The following is a 20,029-nucleotide window of genomic DNA, read 5'->3' on the forward strand; positions in this document are numbered from 1 at the left end:
CTTTTTTTCAGAGCTTATCCACTTACTGTGCCAAGAACAGGAGCTGGGTGATGGAGGGATGGATTCTGGTGCATCTCCTTGAACCTTGGTGCAGAACTGTTCCCCTTTGAACTGAGAGCTCAGGTGGGATTCGCCTCTTGGAGTGTCTCAACCGTGGGTGGCTTGTGAGCTGTGTTCCCACTGAAGACAAGAGGATCTAATTAACACTGTCATCAGACTGGGGCTGTGAGTCACGGGGCCAGGAGTGGGTGTTTGTTTTAGGATGACACGACTTGCACTGTGAGCTCTGCACAGGAGGCTTCTCCCGGGACTCTGAGAGGGATCAAAGGCTTTGTTTGTGCTGGTCAATAAAATGGGCCAGGGATTTGCCCTCTTCAGCCTTGAGGGCAAACAGAGCAGTCTGACTCACACTTGGCATTGTCTGTGAGAGCTCCAGCAGGTCCCTTCACCTGTGGCAGGATGTTCAACAACAAAATAAAGTGGATGCTGTGGCTGGTCCTGGTACCACACCCAGTCCCTTTTTGATTCCTAGAGCAGAGATGATATTTCGTGTTCAGACTTAGGTGTTACTTATTTTTTATTTATATTACAGTCTAACAAGGTGTAAGTTTTGCAGTATTTTATTAACAAGGTACAAAATTGCTCACTATCTTTTTCTATAAGGCCTTTTAAGGCTAAACTATTTAATTAAGAAATGACACTTAAAATATTTTTACTTTTAACCTAATGACCAATCACTTGAAGTCTGCAATGCGGATTTTTCTGTCTAACTTTAAAATACTACTCAAACTTATGAAGAAGAAGGAAGAAGAAGGTGATGAAGAAGGAAGAAGAAGGTGAAGAAGAAGGAAGAAGAAGGTAAAGAAGAAGGACTAGCTTCTGTTCTAAAGTTTTATCTTGCTCTATGGATATTACTATATTCTAAAACTTTAAACTCTAAGTTTTCTAGCCTGTGATATTATACACTTTTATTCAAACTTACAAACTTGTAGTTCTAGTGTTATTAATCAATTTTGGAAGCTTTGTCTCTGGCTTCAGGTCAAATGTAATATTTTCTCATGGGTCTGTGCCTTTTAGCACAGCAAGTTTAAAATTCTCAGCTTCCAGGTTTCCAAAAAGAAACCACTGCCCCAACTTCTCTGTTGCCCACACTGAGTGCACTCAGGTGAATCTTTCCCCTCCTGTCAAATGATTTTCGCCACCAGAGCTGTCCAGCAGTGGCACAGCTGCTCAGGGCACTGCTGGAGTCCCCGTCCCTGGAGGGATTTAAAAGACGTGTAAATGTGGCATTTGGGGTCGTGGTTTGGTGGTGGCCTTGGCAGTGCTGGGTTAATGGCTGGACTTGATGATCTTGGAGAGCTTTTCCAAGCTAAATAATTCCATGATTCTGTTCTGTCTGGGTGCTGAGGCAGAGCGAAGTGAAGGCACATCTGGGACAACAGGGTTGGGAAGGTGCTGTGGTCCATCAGTGAAACACCTTAAGGGGTGTCTGGGGCTGGGCTGGGGAAAGAAAGTGCCAGCATGCAACTGGGGTTAAGGGTTAAGGTTTTGGGAGCACTGGGCTGGAAGTAGGGGAGCTGTGTGATGGCAGAATGGGTTTTGGTGTATCTCCATGCAAACTGGCAAAAAAAGTGGGCCCGTCGTGGTCTGTGAGGGTGACTGGGATGGGAAACGTGCTGGCTGGTGGATTTGTGACTGGAAGAACCTCTGGGGCCAAACCTGCCTTGATTTTATAAAGCCAGCCAGGGGAGAAGGCACCTCTTCCTGGAGGAGAATTCTAGCCAAGGCTTTGGGGAGTTGGAGCATCTCATGGGAGTGGTTGTGCCTCACTTCATACTTTCAGGGACCATCCTCTTATTGTGCCAAAGGCTTTCCCTCCCACTCACCCAGGATTTTCTCAGCCAGATGAAACCTTCTCCAGCACTTCCCCTCTATTTCTGTATAGGGAACTGCTCTGTGGAGGGTGTACCTGAATCCTGGTCTCCTTGCCCACACTCAGGATTCATCCCCATGTGTCCTAGTCTGGCTCTAAGGGATGAACAGGATGTAGATAAATCTGCCACCCATGTGACAGCAAGCCAGGCTTCAGGGCTTGTGCAAATAAACACCTTTTTATTTCCATCCGGGGTGGGAAGGCTGCCCTTGACAAGAAGGCAGTTAAGGAGCCATGTAAATACACAATTTTAGGCCCTCTGGATTTATGCAACGGAGCTGGCAAGTAGCTGGAGCCATCTCTGGTTGCTCTGGTCAGCAAACAGGGCAGTTGTTATCTCCACAGATGGCCCCCCCCGGCCCCCCACGCCTGATATTTGTAATTACAAGCAGGGATTATGCAGGAAGGAGATGGAATAAAGTATGAAAACCCAGCAGGCAGCAGGGGAGCTTAGACACCGGCTGGTTCCTCCTGATGGAGGCAGAGATAGCACCAAGCCCTGTGAGCAGGCTTGGGGTGCATATGTCAAACCTTTGGGGATCCTGATAGAGGGATTAAAGCCAGGAGGAGGGAGGGGGGGAAACGTCTGATTAACATTTCTGATGCATGCCCAGGGCTAACATGATGTGCTAATGAATCCTGGTGTAGTAGCAAAGCTTTCTTAGTGCCCTCTGCCCTGAACAGCCTCACAGGGAAGCTGGACATGGACAGGATTTAATTCCTGCCTTTTTAAGCACAGCTTTGGACCCTTTGACAGGGACCTTGTGGTGACACAGCCTGCAACCTCTCCATATCCTTGGGATGTGGGATGGTGGAGTCAGCAAAGAATCCTCCCAGGGACCAGCACATGGCACCAGCTTCAGGAAAAACTTTATCTCTTTCTTTCTCTAAAGGAATACAGTGGGGGTGTCAATCCTCACTCATACCCTGAGGGTGAAACAAGCACAGTTTCTTAGGGAAGCTGTAAGGTGTTCCTGCAAATAGCCAGGAGTGTTTAACTACCTCAGGATTACAGGGCTGTAGGAAAAGGGGCATCCAGGCCTTTCCATGGGATGTCTGCCATGGTTGAGGAGGTCGTTATGATCACCTCAAAGATCAGGATAACATGAGACCAGACACAGCACAAGTGCAAGGCAGGAAGATCCCTTTGGGCTGGAAACCCAAAGCTCCCTTGTCTTTAGGCAAGAAGACATTTCCTTGGGATGAAGACACCTGGGGAATGTCAGTCTTGGCAGGGGATGGGGAGATCATCCCATCATGGAGATCTGCAGCAGGCAGTGCCCCCTTTTTGGGCTCCAACACACCCCACTGGGACACACTGCCCTACAGACTGCAGCAAATTCCCCTTTTCCTTCCTTCTCTCTCTTCCCTGTGCCAAGGATTGGAAATTCCTGCCTGATGGGGAATGAAAACAGACAGAAAATATGGGTGACAACTCTCTGCTATGTGTTTTTATCAGAAGGAAAGGGAAAATTTATTGTAAAAGAAAAGGAGGAGGAGAGAGGGGAAAAACACTGTGTGGGTCCAAACTGTGTTTTCAGTTTCCTGCATTGTCTCTTTTCCTCAAAGCATCCAAACAAGACAACGGGAGCTGATGATTCAATAATGCAGAGCCAGGAGACAATGGGGGGAAGAACAACAACAAAGTGAAGAGGGTTTTAATAACCGCTTATTGAGGCTGTAATTAAATTTTGGTGTCTGTTTGGAAAACAAGAATCTCATTTTGTGCGTGCCCCTGTCTCCCCACCACATCTGCACCCGTGTTTTCTCATGGGCAATTACTGAGCATGCTGTGAGCTGATTAGCAAATACAGGTGTGGCAGGCAAGGGAAAAGGAGGAGGAGAGGAGAGGATGAGGAGATTTTTCCAGGTCTGGCACCAGCCCTGTGCAGGTGGGAAGCAGGATCCTGGAAACAAGGTGTGGAACCAGCCTGGGACTTGGGAGAGATGAGGGAAGGTGTGGAGAGGGGGGAGAGTGGGGCTGACCCCTGGTCTCAGTGGTTGCCAGCCAGGCAGATTTGGCTTGGAAAAAGGATTCAGTCCCTGTAGAAAGGCAAAAAGATGCTGAGAGCTGTGGCACCAAAGGTGTTACAGTCCATACACTTTCCATGTGGGCTAAGGAAAGTTTTTGTGTGGCCAAAGGAAGTTTTCATAGGTGTTGTAATGTATGTAATGAAACACAGCAGGGCACATGCTCCGAGGCTGAGGGCACGTAGTGCAGTTGTTTGTGCCCACAAATCTCTTCTCCTTTCTTCCACCACATGGCCTGATGGGCTCAGGTGGTGTCCATGCCATCTCCTCCACCCTGCCAGGGCACTGCTGTCAGGGTGAGGGTGGCACTGGCCACGGCTATGCCAGGGGCTGTGCCACCAGCTGTTTCCCTGGCCCTGCACCTTGTGTTTTTCCAGGCTTAGCCTCAGAGGTGGAGGTTTTTGCAGAGGGATGAAGAGCACACCAGGAGCACAACCCCTGGTCCTTGTGGAGAGCCATGGCAACCCTGGGTTAACACAGCTGTGGCCAGAAAATGAGAGACAGAAACATGCAACTCACTGTCCCTCCTAGAGAGAATTTCATGTTTTCCAGCAGTTGTCTTTCCTCCCCGTGCTCTCCCAGCCCGATGAAATCCAAGGAATGACCAAGGAAAAGTCCACCCCAGCTGGACCAGGCTTTCTGTGGGACTAAACCAGTATTTCCCCCATCACAATTTGCTGCAGGGCTCATTGCCTGGTTTCTGCCTGCTCATTAGAAGGCACAGCAGTAACAGTGCTCTGGTCATTGCCTCAGAGCCCATCACCTCCTCGCATTAGTTCTGCCTGCTAATTGCCAGGAGCTGGGTGGAGGAGCTGCTCCTGGTCCCTGCCAGAATTTTCCCCGGGCAGAAAGGCTGCACTCGACCTTCATTTGTATTCTGGAAGCATCACTCACTTAGCAGTATCTCCTGCCATCAATAAACCAATGCAAACAGAGATAAGCCAGATAAAGCGAAAGTAGGTCACTTCTGCAGCACAATGACATCCAGCTCCCTTATTCCTTAGGCAGCCTAAAAGTTAACTCTCCCTCCCATCACCGCGTTTCTTTTCTCTTGCTCCTTTTTGCTCAGAGTGGTCAGGGAGCTGGGGCAGGGTGATCAGGCAGGTGTGAAACCCTCCCCACAGCCCCACCATCCATGAGGGCCCGTGGAGGGTGTTCAGCTGTGTGGTGGAGGAGCTGACGGAGGGGTTGGTGTCACTCACAGATTCCATAAACTCTTTGTTGCTTTTTTACCAATTAAAGCCCTGGAAAGCTGTTTCCTGGTGATGGCTGGGGGAAGCTGGCTTTGGTCCTCTCAAGAGCTGCTCTCCTTGGTGGCATCCCTGGGGCTTGGAACTGGATCATTTTTAAGGTCCCTTCCAACCCAAACCATTCCATGACCGTGTGAAGGACACAGATTCTGTGTATGCAGGTCCTGTATTCCCTGCTGTGTCTCTGGAAGGAATGTCATAAACTCTTCCCTCAGTATCAGCTCATCTTCAGGCCTCAATGTTCTTTTAACTACCTCTGGTAGTGAGATAAGATTTCATTCCTAATTGTCAATTACGTCACTGACTTCTTCACTGAGAACACTAAGAGCTGGTTAGTGTCCCATAAAATGTCACTCCTGTAACATGAGATGATGATGGCTTTCTCTGGATGTCACCTGAGGCCACGTTTGGGCTGGTAGCACAAGGTGAAGCTGTGTGACCAAGGTACCACCACCAGACACCTCAGTTATCCGTAATTTCACTATCAGATGGTATCTGTGCTGTTTATTGGCTGTTACATAGATTTTAAGTGCTGTTATAAAAGCAGAAGAACCTCTGAAGATGCTTCTAAGACCTTCTAACCCTGCAAAGGAACATAAGCATTATCTCAGTCTTGGATGATCTCCAGGAAACAAGACAAGCAGGAGTGATTCAGTGCTCCTTTTTGGAGATTTCTGTAAATGCTCTCTTCATTAGCATAAATGCTTATGGGAAATACATTTTTAAATGTCTCGTTTAAGAGTTTGCTCCTACAAAAAGGGGTCCTAAAAGTGACCCTCATCCATCCAAGAAAACAGAAATGACACCATAGTATTGGGTATATCACCAGCCTGAACAGCAAATAATCTCAGTGCTACCTCTGCAGCAGGAAAGAAACTCATTACAGAATAAAAATATAAAATAAATAAATCTCAGAAAGCAGCAGCCAAATTTACAGGTATTAACCAAAACATTTGTCTTGTTCTCTGAGCCTTGCTGAAGATTCCAACTTCTCCCAAAAGCCTTGGTCGTGCCTCTCCCAAGCAGTTGCCTCTCTAGTGCCTGAGGAAGGACAGAATACCTAGAGAGGAGATGTCTGGAAGGTCTTATCAAAGCTCTGAAACACTTGTGTGTATCCTGAGATGCCCTTTCCACTCAGATAACCTCAGTTTGTGACCCTTTAAGCACCATCTGCCCTCGTGATACCCATTGTCTGTGTTTCAAAGGCAGAGGGGGAGCAGGAATGCTCTGGCTCTTGTCTCAGAGGGGTGGCATGGAATTTTCTCCACCCTTTTCAAGGAGATATGGGGACTGGCACTTCCCACAGGGGTGTGCCTGCAGGTGGATCTCAGTATGGACGGACTTTCTATGTGGGCCTGTTACCCCTTAGAGGAGCCATTCTCATGTCTGTATCAGCTGTATTTCTTCTAGAACCGTTGATCTTCCCATAGAATTTGCCTCTTCCAGCAGCCTCCACCCTGCTGGGCTCCTGGGCCAGCAGAAATGCCATGGAAGCCTGTCTGTAGCCAAAGGCATGGGAGAAAGGATGCACCTGGCTTCACATCCCCTCCCCTCTGCTCCCTTGGCATCACCTGCATGGGAGTTACTCAGATGACCTTTCTGAAGTCTCTCTTGGAGCACCAGGCTTGTTTACCAGCAGAGGTCAAGTGTAGGGAGCTGAGACAAAAATCCCTGGAGTTTTGTGCCAAATTCTATCCATCCACTCTGCCTCTCATCCTTCATCCAAGCCTGCTCCCCCCGCCGTGCTTGCCACTACCAAACTCCCCAGGAGGCAGCAAGAAGCTGCTGCTACATGCTGCCACATCCCAGATTTGGTGTTGGATCATCCCTGCATCCACTTCATCTGCTCCTGTCCTCTCCAGGCCTGTTTGGAAATCAAGCTGTTCCGGCAGCACACGGTGTGGGCACGTGCCCGGTCTGGCAATGAAACCTCCTCCAGAAGCTCTCCCACCTTCCTCCTGTGTTAATATGACCCTGATGGCCTCATTAGCTCTAATTTGTTTGGCCACCAGATTTAGATGAGTATTCCGGTGATAATGTGAGGCCTGGGGAGTGCAAACAGCAACTAATTAATGCAGTTAAAATTCCTGCCCAGGGTGGCTGTGGAGGAGGAGGAGGACATTGCTGGAAGGCAGAATTTTGTGTACCTGGATGCTGCTGGGCACAGCCACGGATTCACAGCTTCTGCAGAGGCTCAGAGCTGGCAAACACCAGCAGCCTGCTTTGGAGGGAGCTCAAAGAACCCTCCCAGGAATCACCAAGGCAGGAACAACACCTCAACTAGCAGGAAAAGCGCAGCAATGCAGGGATCAATCCAGGGGGGTATATTGGATGTTGGAGAAATAGGATAGAAGTGAAATGGCTCGCTGCCCAATTTCTCTGGGGTTCAGGGGAGCTGCCTACAGAGGCTGGTGTCAGACAGCATCCTGCATGTCAGCACAGCAGAGGGAATTTGCACCTTCATGTGAAAATGTGGGTGTGGATGAAGGAGTCTCAAGAGGACAGAATGCTGGCCAGTGCAGATTTTCAACTTTAAAAGATATTCCCAGTGGAAAAATAGCTTCAAATGCTTCCTCCTTTGCATACCTTTGCTCTGTCACAGTCCCTGGGGTGTCTTGCTTGGACTCCTCTGATAAATGTGGGGAAAATAAAGCAGAGAGCAGATGTACTAGAGGGCTTTTTTTTGGCTGAAGAAAAGTCTCAAAAATAGTTGGTCTGTCCTGGATTGTGTTCTTGTGATAAAGTAAATATCCTTCCTTCATTCCTACCCTCTGTAGCTTCCTGAGGACTGGATTAAATCACTGCAGCCCTTGGATGGACAGGGTGGTCCCTCCTGCTCAGTACAGAGTATTCTGGTTCAGACCTTGCCTGTGGCCACAATATTTACTGGCTGTCTTCCAATCTGAACCCTCTTCCACCTTTTCTTCCATATTTTCCCTGCACTTTCACATTCACATCCCCCTTTCTGCCTGAAACAAGAGAAGAAAAAATAGGGGACTGTCATAGCAGCAAGCTGGCTGATCTAGCTTGGATCTTATTGCTCCTGAGAAAGACTCATGCAGTCCCCAGCACTGGTTTGCTTCCATTGAGGGCTGCATTGAAACTTTAGCCACGTTCTGGGACAGAGGGACTCGAGCCCTTCTTCATCTCCTGCTGTGTAAATAATTTTTTTTTTTTTATCCTAATGGATTAGTGGCTCCTCTAAGAACAGTGATGCTTGAAAAGAAAAATGTACGGGAGACTTCCTACCTCTAAACACTGAGATTGCTGCGAGCCTGTATCACAAAACACCATCTCACCCTTGGCCCCACTCCCGTGCTCCTCCTCAACTGATTTCATCTGATGTTAAACACTGCTTTGCTTTTGCAAGCCGAGAACAAACCCTCTGTGAGGCACTTCAGGAAAATTCCTTTCCTCTCCATGAAGCCTCAAGTACCAGGAGAGTGGCAGTTCACTTCTCCCTGCGTGTTTCCTGCCCTGTCTCGGTTGTGCCTGGTTCCAAGAGCAATAAAAGGTGTGTATTTTACAAAGTTTTGCTCCAGTGACAGGACAAGGATCTCATCTTTGTGACAGAGATGGGAATGGTTGGAAGTTTTTGACTGTCAAACCCAGCAAGTAAAGACTCGGCTGGGCTCAGGTTCTCCCTGTTGGGGAAGGCTGAGATGGGGATGGTTCAGCCTGGAGAAGAGAAGGGTCTGGGGAGACCTCAGAGCTGCTTCCAGTGCCTAAAGAGGCTCCAGAAAATCTGGAGAGGAACTTGGAACAAGGGATGGAGGGACAGAACCAGGTGAAATGGCTACAATGGACAGAGGGCAGGTTTGGATGGGATATTAGGAAGAATTTTTTGACTATGAAGGTGGTGAGGCCCTGGCACAGGTTGCCCAGAGAAGCTGTGGCTGCCCCTGGATCCCTGGAAGTGTCCAAGGCCAGGTTGGATGGGTTTTGGAGCAACCTGGGATAGTGGAAGGTGTCCCTGCCCACCAGAGGGGGTGGAACTGGGCGAGTTTTAAGGCCCTTTTAATTCCAACCCATTCCATGATTCTGTGATAATCATTAATCAGGGGCATAATGAAACATGGAACTTCCCCCAGAGCCAAATCCCATGATCCTGCTTCCAGCACAGATCCTGCTGTAGTTAAATTAACCTGTATCAAACCAGGGATGCTAACAGCAAGCCATACATCAAGATTATGTCTTCTCTATTAATTAAGTCGAGGTCAAAGCCCTTCTGCAAGCTCAGGGTCAGCACTGTTAAGGACTCACTTAGACACAAATGGTGCCTGAGTTCTGGAAACACAGCAAGAAATGAGTGTACATGAGCTTTTTAGTGGGTCCCAGCCCTGCATTTTGAGCCCTGGATGTATTTATTAGGTGTGGGGCCAGTGCGCAGGTCTCTGTCCAGCTCGTGGCACATGTGTTGGCTGCAGTTCTTCACCTGCCCCTTTCACACCTGAAGCTGCTTCCAAAGGTTGTCTTTGTAGGTGGCCTATGATGCTGCATGGATGGGACACTGAATTCTCTAAGGAGATGCTCCCCAGCTCTGGGACTCTGGATTTGCTCCTTTTTCCCAGTTTGAGCCCTGACTTTGGCAAGGCTGAGAAGTCACTGTCAAGAAAAGCAGACAGAGCACAAGTAAATGCTCATCATTTCGCAGTTTGAACATATCCTTAAGTTACTTGTGCTCTCTGATATCTCCTCTGCACTGTTTGAGCAGGATCCTCACCATCTGAGCAGTGTAAAAATACCCCCAAATCCACCCACGTCCAGATCCTGAGTGTGGCTGCCTAGTCTGGTACCTTTACACACCTTCTCCTACCTTCTCTGAAGGGCAGAATTCTCTTTTCAGGAGACAACAGCAGGCCTTGCTCTCATCAGGTCACACTGCTCATCATTAGCTGTCATCACACAGCATGGGCCAAAGTACAGCTCAGCTAAAGCAGGACTGATAAAATTGCTGGAGGGTTCATTAGAGCCAACGGTCCTGGGGAGATGAGCACCTAAAAAGACACTGAGGTTGAATTCATGAGCTGGCTGTCTAGACTCCTGCTTTAGCTGGAGCAAAACAGGTGCTTCCAGGGCGTGATTAATCTCATTCTGAAGCAGACATCTCAAATAGGTCAGATGACTCATGTCCTGGCAGGGCTTGTTTCTCTCTGCAGACTCTAAAGGTGTCTGAAGGTGACCAGTGTGGCTGCAGACGACCAACGTGGTGCACATCAAACACCAGGTGAGATGAATCCCACCCCAAGAGACAAATCAAAAGCAATGAACTTTGCACACTGCAAGGAAGAGGATAGAATTGTCTGTCTGGCCAGGTAAAGACCCTGGAAGGAGGTGTTGAGGGAGGTGAATTTAAGGAGATGTGGCCAAAGAAAAAAAAGCTACTTGTGTGCCTGTTGTCTGGCAATTATTGCCCCAGGAGCTGTATTTTCAGCAAAGAAGGCAGGGAAGCTGAGGAAGAGGGTAAAGCAGAGCCAGGAATGCTGGAGGCAGTGCAGAGGATCCAAAGTGGTCGGTGTCGTAGTTGAGATGGAGACAGTACAAAGCAACACACTCCATTTTCAGAAGGCTCCAAATTGTTTTTATTCTAGCATGCATGCTTTTTATTCATTCTTACAAAACTCATAAGTTTGCACTTTACTCATTGGTCGCAAGAGACAGACGAAGTGCTCATTGGAACAGGCAGTTGCAGTTTCTCTTATTTATCCTTTTTTCTTTCTTGGTTTCTATGTCAACGACCTTTGTAGAAAATTCTTTCAGGGGTAAACATGGATCCTCTTATCAAACATGGATCCTCTTATCAAATTTCTCTCTGGCTCACAGAAGTTGCTGTAAAACCTCTTCCACAGTCGGGCACTTCCCATCTCCACCGTGGCCATCAACAGCATTGGAGGGCAGGGACAGAACTGCAGGTGGCTCTTTGAGAAGACACAAACAGATTAAGGGCAGTAGCCTTGCAAAGTGAAGGGAAAGCAGGGTGAAACTACTGAGGGTTTAGAAACTGGGCCTCTTTCTCCATGTTCAGTGCTTCTGTCACCCTTCAGCCCCAGCCTGTGTGTGATATGGGGCTACACCGTCTTGTAGATGCCGGCGAACCCAGTGAGAAGAAATGAGGATGTCTGACTCAATTCAGAAGGCTGAATGATTTCTTTATTATAACTAGGTTAAAATACATTAATATACTATGTAAAGGAAGATACTAAAACTACAAAACCTATTTGTTCTAACTATCATCTCTAACTAACACACAACTTGTGACCCTCTCTCGAGAGTCCAGACACAGATGGATCTGACTGGCCATCAGGCCCAAACAATCCACCATGATCCAACCAAGCAATCACTCCAGGTAAACAATTCTCCAAACACATTCCACATGGGAAAAACAAGGAGCAGAAATAGAAATTGTTTTCTCTTTCATTTCTCTCTGTGCACCTTTATGAAAAATCCTGAGAGAGAGAGAAATGTGCTTGCCACAACACTGGGATGGAGGAGAGGAGGGACAATGACCTGCCCCTCTTGTCCTGTTCAAGGAGTAGACTCTCACCACTCCTACAAGGGATGCAAACTCAGGCCTTGAGGTCTGGAACAGCAGAAAGTGCTGCCCAAAAGCACAGTTTGTGTCTGCAAGTGCATTTGGCAGCTTGGATGCATCTCCCTTTCGCTGGTTTGCTCAAGGAAGGACCTTACAACGTCCACACTCTCGCTGTGCTCTGGAAAGACTTGTCCATAAAGGAAACCTTTCTGTCTGCTGGAGAACTGACCTGTGTGCAGCCAGAGCAGCTCACAGCTCAGCTCCAGGTCTCCTGATGAGCTCCAGCTCTGGCATCTACCGTGGCTCAGCTGTGCTTGGCACGCACGAGGGAGGTGAGACGTCTTGGGACAGGTTTGTTCCAACTGTGCACCCTGGCTGCTGCCAGGAAATCAGCTCCAGCAGCTTATCCAACCATATGGGAACCTTCTGGGGTGTCTCCATGGGATGTCCTTAGACTCTTGGCTTTGCAGGATTGCAATTCCCTCCCTCCTGTGGGCTGCAGTGAAAGCTGGCAGGGAGGAGGATGAAGGGTGACCCTTGTATGTTTGAGACTGGAGATCTTGTAGGATTAAAACCCAAGAGGTGCACATTTAAAATGTGTGAGATTTCATACACTTAAATCCCTCCCATATAATAAAGAAATATTACAAATATATATATATAATGTATATTATGTAATAAATTTATTTTTTTTAACTCTTAATTTCTTCCAGCTCCCATTAGATTTTAGCATCTTATTCCCTCACTATGGGGGAGACCTTCCTTGTTTACCTGGGGATTATTGAGTGGCATGGCACCAGTCCAGGGGTCCTCCTGTTTCTCTCAGTGATTGGCAAAGGAACAAGTAAAAATATCCTCTCTGTCTAACACCTGAGCTTCCTCCCCTACAAAGCCCAGCCCTGCTGTTGTCTGGGCACACATCCCTTTTGGAAGAGAGCTTTTAGCTCCTCAGGAGCCTTTTTGTCCCAGGAGGAGGCCCATGCCTCTGAGCAGAAATGTTGGTTAGTTAAAGGCTCTTGTTTAAGAAGTTCAGATTCGCTGTGCTTGGGCTGTGATTGCAATTCATACCGAGCAATCACCGTGTCAGCTGTCACAAAAACAAAACGATTAATAGATGGACAGGGATGGGCTGTCACCAGAGCTCCAGAGATGGACATTTGCTCAAAGGGAGATGTCATTCCTTACTTGACAAGACTTAAACAGTCCCAAGGGGCTGCTGGTGCTGGTGTATGAGCGCACCCAGGACTTCCCTGAGGCCTTTGCTCTTCCCTGATGCCTGATCCAAACTACAATTTTGCCTGACAAGCTCATCACAAATCCTGCTCTGCTCCTTTTCCTGCCTCATTTCCACCCCTTCCCAAACCTGCCTTGCTGCTTCTTCTCACGGGTTCACTCTGCCTGCAGGTGAGGGTAAGCACCCATTTTAGGAGCTCCACGTGTGTGCCAAGAAGCAGATTCTTTCTGGCCCCAGGCTGACATGACCAGCCTGTGGTGTGAAGACAATGTTCTTGTCCTTGTCATGAACACAAGCTGAAGGCTGGACAAGCCAGGATTGTGATGATGGAGCAGCTGCATTCATTGTGATGAACTGCAGCACTGCCTGGAGCCTTCTGAGAGGAAATAGAGGACATCAAGTCACCAGCAGTCTGACTGAGACAGGAGCTGGCGGGTGTTGCTTGCATGGCAGAGCGGGATCATGGAGCTGAACTTCCCCGTCCCTGGTGTGAGGGGTGCTGGGAACAACTCTTCCTCTGGAGCAGGCTGGAAAGGATGGAAAAAGAAGAAACTGAGGACTTGGGAGTGTTCAAATAATTTTAGGAACTCAGACTTTGACTAGAGAAGGTGAAAGCTTAAATACACAGAAAATTATTGTTTAATGGAAGTGTTCTGTACGCACTGGAAAGGAAAACTTGCTGTGTGGCCAAGGCTGTGCCCATCCAGTGCAGTGGGATGCAGTTCCTTCATCCAAAGTGCCTCTAAAGCAGGCTTGGGGTAAATTTGGTGGTGATGGGCTCCAGACTGCACCATCAAGACCAATTCTTATGCCCAGAGTATGTCCGAAGAGGCTGCTCAGCATCTCTCTGCCACCTTACTCTGCACTGGGTGGAATGGAAATGCAGAAGGTCCACAGGGGAAAGCTTTGCAAGGTATGGACTACTGTAATATAGAATATGGCATTTGCTGGCCTTAAACTGGCTGAAAGGAGATTGCACCTTCCAAGCAGGGCTGCTCTCTTCCCTTTAGGAGATTAGGCTGCCAAGGTCAACGGTGAAGCAAAAATTAGGAGAACTCATTGATACAGCAAAGTTGGTTGCTTTGCCCTAATGCTTCAGTGAATGAGGTCATTGTGTTGTTTTGTTTGGGAAAGGGGCTTGGGGAGGTTTGCAGCATCCCCACACTGCATTGCAGGTGTTCCTGTGAGTTTTATACTCATCCCTTCCTCCTTACCTTGTGCAGGAGACAGTTTCTCAGAGAAGAATTTGTTCCAATTTGTAGGGGAAGTTCAGGCTTATCACTGCTTTTAGTCCAAAAGACTTAATTCAGACCTAATGGTTATTCAGGGGAGCTGATGATTTAGCGTTGTTACCTCAGGTGACATGTCCCCATTTGAGATCAGAAGCATGGTATCCACTGAAAAGCCACCATCCACAGAATGACCTTCTCCTCAAAAGGATACTGAAGGCTGGGAATGTCTGTGAGTGTCTTGGTTGAGGGCTGTCACTCAGGTTTTAGAGCCGAGCAGATGCAGCTGGGAAGTGGGGATGGTGTGAGAGAAGTGACTTTAGTGAAGTTTCAGAGCAGAGACAGGAATAGAATCAATGTCCCTTGGCCCTTTTTGGGATGAATCATCCTTGTAAATCCGCTTGCCTTGGCTGATCTGGTAAATATAGGGTGTGAGAAAGGGTGATTAAGTGACTTATCTGAAGTCACATGTGGCATTTATGGGATTTGGACACAATCCTAAACTGGCTCCACTGCTTTAACTCCTATGCTTTCCCTGCTGTAGCTGTGACCCTGAAAGCATGCAAACACCATCATGTATTAGAGCAGCAAAGAATAAATTCACAGCCAGCCCGGAAAATCAGCTCCCTAAGGAAATACAAGATTAATCCCATACGGGAGAAGATGCAATCTAAAGCAGCCTGTTAATTAATTATTATTATTATTATCTTAACCAACCCAAGTATGGAGTCAGGGACGCAAGAAAGGTTACAGATTTTGACAGATGCAGACTGATTTCTTAGAGCATCCACACCAGGCAGAACAGCTAATCCTTTTCACAGAGGTGCAAATTGTTAATCTGATTTGCATGCTTGGCTGGCTGCTTTTGTCCCACCACTAGGCAACAAACAGGAGGAGCTGGAAGAGCTGGAATCGTTCAGCAGGAATTTGATAGTTGGACTTGATGATCCAAGAGGCCTTTTCCAAGCTGAATGATTCAATGAATCTGTGATTAGGAGATTGGGAAGTCACTGGAGTTTGATGAATAAATGAGAAGTTGTGACTCGGCTGCCACCTGAAATTAATTTTTGATTGACTTTGGAAGGCGTCTCTCTGGGGCTGGTTTCTGTCTTGTGAAACAAGGCAAACCAAAAAAGGGGGGAAGGAGGTAGGTGGGGCTGGGGAGAGAAGGAATGAAATTTAACCAAGAACAGCTCTTAATTAAGGCCTAGGAGCACATCTGAAGATCCTGACAGGTGGTAGCCGGTTTTAGTACCTTGCAAGTGAACTCATTAAACACCAGCCTCTCTCTGCATTTTTAATATCTATGAAGAAGGTGATTGAGTCTCTTCTCCAAGGAAAACAAATCTGTTTAGATTTATATTACATTTGAAGCAATGCTAAAATTGTGACTGAAGCCCCAGTCCTGTTGAACCAAAAGGCACAGATCAATCTGATACACAATGACTTGCAATGAACCAAACTTTTTTCCCCTCTTAGTGTCTTTCTTATTGCTGATGAAAGTTGGTCTCTTATTTTATCTTTTAGTCCTAGGCATGTGATTTTATGGTCAGTTTGTACACTGCATCATCCAAATCTCCACACCAAGGGTTCAAACAGGCACTAAATGTGGGTGTCTCTACCTGTGACCCCAGCCCTAGCCCTTGATATCATACCTGTAGGTGTTTACAAATGAGCTTTTCCCTTCAGGCTCCTTCAATAATCAGTCAAATGGGACTTTCTGCCTTTTGGAGTAAAATCCTATTGGTTTTGTTGTGTAATTTCGGGGCAAACTCCCCAGACCCAGCTGCCAGTGGAGGACTTGCACCCGGCTGGATTTGGGAGCAAGAAGTGACATAACAAAGCCTGGGTGAGCCAAGGTGGGCAGATCCTTTGGAAGTCAAAGCTCCATGAAGCAGAGACACCTTGAAGTGTGTTTTTCCAGCTGGGAAGAACTTTGCAGACACCATGAAGTGATCACCCAACCCCTGGGATTTCCACCTGCCCCATCCTCACACAGCCCCAGCTGTGGCAGCACAGAATGGTGCAAACATCTCCATTGATTTGCCCAGTGCTGGAGGTCAATTGCAAAGCTGAGAATTGAACCAAGTTAAATCCCCAAGGCATGAACTTTCCCTCCTAGCCCAGGAAGATCCAGAGGTGAAGTCTTGGTGTGATACAGCAATTAATCCTGCCTGATGCCTGGCTACCACAGCAAGTTTGATGGCTGCAGTTGGTGACACTTAGTTACCCAGAAGTGCTATCAGTTCTGTAACACAATTTGCAAGAAGTCACCATTAATTAATGCTAAGTTATGAAGCACTTCTAGAGAAAGTGACACACCAAATCGACATCAGTGCAAGAGGAGTTCATTATGGCTAATGTTACGACAATAAAAGACAGAGGAATTAATGATGAATTTCAATGTTAAGTATCACTTTTCCCATGCTTTAATGCATTGTCTCAGGAGGGAGGGGGCACTTGGAGAGGAGCTGGGAAAGGACAGCATAATTTAGCTTGGGAAAAAAACCCCAAACCATTCTCCAGTATTTTTGTGTACAGAGTGTGTGAGCTGTGCTCTGTACAGTCCCACTCACACACCCCACTGATCCTCAGCCCTGTAAACACACCCCAAAGTGCTCCCTCACATTCTATAACTCCCAGGAATCCCTCACAGCTCTCCACAAAGAGCAGGTTTGACATTAAGAGACCTATCTACAACTTCCAGCCTTTTTTTTTTTGATGGCTTAAGTATTGTCTTGGTTTGAACAGACAGGTGTCTGCTAAGGAAAGCAGGAGCCTCCCTTGAAATGGAAAATGTAAACCCCCTCCCTACAAATTATTATAATTTTGAAATTAAGGGGCTCTCAGGCAAAGATATGGGAATTGGAATAACAGTTCTTTACTAGGAAAATTAAAAATACAAACGCAATAGTACAAAAAAGAAAACAACCCAGTGCCAGAGTCAGAACAGAGCTGGCAGGCTGTGGGTCAGGGAGGTGGCAGCAGTGCCATTCCATGGGGGCTCAGCCCTCCTGCAGTGCCAGCTGTGCTTCTGCTGGAGCAGGATCCTGGACAAGGCTGGAGTTTTCCTCTGGAGCTCCAGGGCTGCTGGAGATGGGCCTGGGCTCCCTCTGGGAATGCAGTGGGGCAGAAAGCTGCTCCTCTGGGAATGCAGTGGGCAAAGGCTGCTGTGGTGTTGCAGGAGTCAGATTGGATCCAGGTAGGAATGCTTGGCTCCTGCCCTGGGCACAGCATCTCCCCATGGGATGCTGGAATTTTCTCAGCCATGCAGGGACACTCAGTGGCCATGGACAGAAGAGATCTCCTGGAGGGAGGATTGGCTGTGGGAGAGATAAAGAAAAAACTGCCCCATGGACAGCACAGAACTGCCCCACCTCTGACAGATGGGAAATAGAATAGACACCCCCAGTTAAATCTTTCAATTTAAGACAAATACTCATCATTTACTCAAATGCTGCTGTGTCCTTCCCACCCCACAGCAGACGGGCCCATCTTTCTCCCTGTCCCTCCTCTCTTCCCTCTTGCCTTTCCCCTCCAAAATCTCTGCCAGATCTTTTGTTTTTGCCAAATCCTGGATTGTTTTTTTGTGAATCCACCTGAATGAGTGAAAACATGAGGAAGAAGGTGGTGATTTTAGGGGTTTTACTAATTTTTTTCAAATCTGTTCTCAGTTGGATTCACAGGGCAGCGTGAAGTCTCAGAAAAGAAACCTCTCAAACATTGTACTGAAGAAATGAAAAGTTTTCATCTCCACATTGGTTTAAAATATAAAGGAAACCACCTGAAGAGCTGAGCATTGACTAACAAACTACTGCAAGGTGTATCCACATAAATAACTGCACTGAAAACCTCTGGAGCTTTATTATGGCATCAAGAACTCCAAAGAAATTAGTCCCAGGGATTAAAACAGCTCAGAATGATAAAGCTGTTTGTTTTGTTTTAAGGAAGGAGATGTTGGGTATCTTCCATTTGAAATTCTGACTGAAACAAGCTTACTTTTATCACTGCTACCTCAAAATTGCAAACCTGCATGAGACTGTAGAGTAGAAACTGTCCTGCAATGGGCTGTGAAGCCAAACCATGGCAATGCCCTCCGTTAATCAATACACAAAGTGCTGCTGGGGTTCTGAACTCAGGCAAAGCATCACACGCTCCCCTCATCGCAGAGCCCTGCCAGATCAAACCCAGGAATTCAATAGAAAACCCACTCCAGCACTGCAGAGCTGCAGTTCTGAGACAAAACAACATTAATGATGAAGTGTTGGATGGCGGCAGCCCCACTGAGCAACAAAGGCACTCCTGTCCTGGGGACAGGCCCTAAAAATAATAATAAAAATCCAATATTTGGGAAGCTGGGAGGATCAGATTGGAAACAAGGAGTTGGTTTGCAATGGATCAGTGCTTGGATGCCTCACTTGTGCAGGCTGGATCCCAACAGCAGAAAAAGTGACCTCCTCACTCTTCTTTGCCCCAGAGTTGGAGGTGAATTATTATAGTAGCCCTCAAAAGGAGAGCCTGAAAGAGAAAAGTGGTTTCATCTGCATTGTTCCAAACCTGGTGAGATATGAAGAAACTTCATTTCTCAAATTACCTGAAAGAGAATGGAAGTGTTTGCCAAACTGGATTAGGATTGGAAGCTCAATGATATATCAGAAAAGTGATTTACTCAGGTTAATTTGGGGAAAGTATTTTCCTTTGACGCTGTTTTTCCTCCTTTTCCTTGGTGTTTGATATCCACTTTTTTGTTTGTTTGTTTGTTTGAGGTTTTTTTGTTTGTTTTTTTTTTTTTTTTTTTGGTGTGTTTTTAAGAGGACAGGGACATAAATAAATCTCATCTTCTCTCTTTCAATGCCCCGTGGCCCTGCACACCTGTTCCCAGGTGCATCCCTTGGGAAGGTGCTCTGAATCTCTGCTGTCCCTTCCAAGGTGTCTTTCTACCCCAGCAACTTCCTTCTTAGCCTTGCCCTGCCACCAATTGACACCTCAGCTGATGAAATACCTGAATATTTTGGTTTTTGCTCACTCTGAGACCTCTTCCCTCCACTCTCCTGCCACCTGGACACACAAACTTCCCCTCTTTGGGTGCACTTCTGCCCCTGCCCATCCCTGCCTCCCCCCTGCCCACACGTGCAAGCTGCTACAGTGGCAATGAGATGGAGATTACAGCCACTAATTGCACACAAACAAGTGATTAGGGGGACAACTGCAAAGCACACCCCACCCTTGCACTAATTCTTCATTCCCTGCATGGAGTAATGCCCTTTTGTTTCCCTGGATAAGTCCCTAATGATGTTAGGGGGCATGCAAAGAACACGGTGGCACCAGGGTGAGCTCATTAATGAGATTAGCCGAGTTTTAATTTAGATGAAAAGCAGGCAAGGCAGGGAACAAGGCCTGTTATTATTTTGCATTACAAAAGGTGGGTTTGGGAAGCAGGGAGGCGTGGAGGCAGCTGGATGAGGGCTGGGCTGGAGACCTTGTGGAGGGAATGGCAGCAGATGTCCTGGTGAGTCATTTCTATATTTCTGTCCTGGACTTACTGACCAGCATACACCTGTAGGTTGAGGTGAGATAGTGAAATTTCTACTTTATTTATCTATTTATTAGTTTTTTTGTAGAGCTGTGACTTGACTTGGCTTCCCAAATAAGTTGCTGGGTGTAGAGCTGGTCTGGGTGCCCTGTGTGAGGCTCCTGGTTTTGAGCTGAGGGAATTACTGGGGGATGTTTGTCTTCATGGCTGGGCAGTGACCACTCTGTGCCTGCAGCCTTTTTTTTTTTCTTTTTTTTTGCCTACCAAGGCTTTATTGGTAATCCTGA

Source organism: Vidua chalybeata, chromosome 5, assembly GCF_026979565.1.
Source record: "Vidua chalybeata isolate OUT-0048 chromosome 5, bVidCha1 merged haplotype, whole genome shotgun sequence".
Classification (NCBI taxonomy): Eukaryota; Metazoa; Chordata; class Aves; order Passeriformes; family Viduidae; genus Vidua; species Vidua chalybeata.